Source organism: Portunus trituberculatus, chromosome 8 (assembly GCF_017591435.1).
Source record: "Portunus trituberculatus isolate SZX2019 chromosome 8, ASM1759143v1, whole genome shotgun sequence".
Taxonomy (NCBI): domain Eukaryota; kingdom Metazoa; phylum Arthropoda; class Malacostraca; order Decapoda; family Portunidae; genus Portunus; species Portunus trituberculatus.
The window spans coordinates 4,170,001-4,172,500 of NC_059262.1; the positions used below are offsets into that span (position 1 = coordinate 4,170,001).

The 2,500-nt window shown below is 34.3% G+C and overlaps 1 protein-coding gene across 1 annotated transcript in view; it reads left to right on the plus strand.

Annotated features, from left to right (window-relative positions):
• Nucleotides 1–2,500, plus strand: part of LOC123499583 (mitogen-activated protein kinase kinase kinase kinase 4-like) — a 26,697-nt gene that overhangs the window by 1,140 nt on the left and 23,057 nt on the right.

The following is a 2,500-nucleotide window of genomic DNA, read 5'->3' on the forward strand; positions in this document are numbered from 1 at the left end:
GTAAAAAAACACTCTTAAAAACTCGTATCACTTCAACTAGAGCCTTTGGGAAGTAGTGGATCGAGGTGTGAGGCAGAGGTGTTTCAAAATACGATATTTACATACTCCAAAGATACCATGAACAGAGCAGAGCCAACCAAGCCTTCCATCACCACAGCCACGCCAAACAACACAAACAAAGACGAACAACGAGGCGCATTACAAAGACAAATTAATACGAGTAAAATCTTTTCTTAATTCTTTCTTGTGTGTGAAGGAGGGAGGGATGGAGCGATGGAGGGAATGGAGAGATGGAGAGAGAAATATATGGGAGATGAGAAGAGGAATAGGACAGTGGGTTTAAAGGGTGCAGAAATAGGAGAAAGAGGAGATGGAGGAGGATGGGAGAGATGGAGGGATGGAGGGAATGGAGAGATGGAGAGAGAAATATATGGGAGATAAGGAGAGGAATAAGAGAGTGGCTTTAGATAGTGCAGAAAGAGGAGAAAGAGGAGATGGAGGAGAGATGGATGGAGGAATGGAGGGAATGGAGAGATGGAGAGAGAAATATATGGAAGATGAGAAGAACAGAAATGGGAGAGTGGCTTTAGAGGGTGCAGGAAGAGGAGAAAGAGGAGATGGAGAAGGAAGGAGGATAATGAGGTAGGAAGATTAGGAGGAAGGGAAAAGGACGAAGAAAGGAAGGATAACAAGGGAGAAAGAGGAAGAAGATAACGATGGTGTAAGATTCATCACGCAATAATAATAATAATAATAATAATAATAATAATAATAATAATAATAATTACTCGTAAAACTCAACATATGATAATGTCTCAGCTAACCCCAAAAATACAATAAAAATGATAAAATAAATAAATAACCATGAGCGTTCGTAAATGAAGATAAAAAAACAAAAGATGATGATTTCGTGAACTTCAGAAATAAGAGACAAAAATTCAAGAAAGGATTAATAATAGTGAATGAATAAAATAAAAAAAAAAAATAGATAAAATAAATAAATAACCATGAGCATTCGTAAATAAAGAAAAAAAAACAAAAGATGATGATTTCGTGAACTCCAGAAATAAGAGACAAAAATAGAAATAAATAGATAATACTGAATGAATGAACTAGACATAACAAAAAGTAATGAGGTTGTCAGAGCCGAGATATTAACATGGATGGAGAAATGATAGATGGAAATAAGTAAGAACTGCCACCAACCCTTACTTAAATTACGCCCGTATCTCCTCGCATCGTTCACTTTTAACCCCTTCAGTACTGGGACGCATTTTTACCTTGAGTTTTTGGTGTGATTAGACGATTTTATATACATTAAGAAGGTTTATGGAGGTCAGATGATTAATGGATAAAGTCTTCACTATTTTAATCCTCCACATGAGTTTCTGAAGCTGTATAAAATCACCAAATAGTAACCAGAATAAATATGAAAACGCGTCCTGGTACTGAAGGGACTAAATTACGCTCGTACCTCCTAACAACGTACAGTTTTTTTTTTTTTTTTTTTTTAAGAAGCTAAGAGAACACAACCAGCCAATTAAAAAAAAAAAGTAGGAAAAAAATTGAGGATTCCATTGACATTAGGAAGGGTCAATGGAGGTCAGATGATTAATGGATAAAGTCTTCACTATTTTAATCCCCACATGAGTTTCTGAACCTGTATAAAATCACCAAATAGTAAGAAGAATGAATAAGAAAACGCATCCTGGTACTAAAGGGCTTATATTACGCTCGCATCTCGTAGTACCGTACAGTTTAAAGAAGCTGAGGGAACACCACCAGCGAATTATAAAAAAAGAACAAAGTAGGAAAGAAATTAGACGATTCTGTTTAGATTAAGAAGCGTCAATGAAGTTCAAAAAAATTAATGGTTTGAGTCTTCACTATTTTAATCCCCACATGAGTTTCTGAAGCTGTATAAAATCGCCAAATAGTCACCAGTACTAGAAAAATTATATTACGCTCGTATCTCCTAGTACCGTACAGTTTTAAGAAGCCGAAAGAACACATACTAGCGAATTAAAGAAAGAACAAGACAGGATGATGCAACAAAATATCACAAGAGTCCAGGAAATGTCACGATATAATGAAGGTTCAAGTTATATATCAAACAAGACGCGCGAATGAACTTAGATGTGTGTATACGAGCCTAAAAAAATTTGCAAAAAGTTGATAGGCCTATACGTGGCAGCTCCAGCACCAAACACACTATACTTATTTCATTATTTTTGTCTTTTTTTTTTCTTTTTAATGTAAGAAAGGAAGAACTGGCCAAAGAAAACAAAAAAAATATTAAGCTTTTTCTTCTTCTCATTACTTCCGATGTACACAAAGGAAAAAGATGAATAAACACAAAAATAAAAGAAGAAAATAAAAGAATAAGATAAAAAAAAAAAAAAGAAAAGAAGAAAAGCAGAAACTCTCGTGAATTAAACAGAAAATAAGAAAATAAATAAATAAATAAATAAAAACATGATACTTTCGATATAAACAAAGG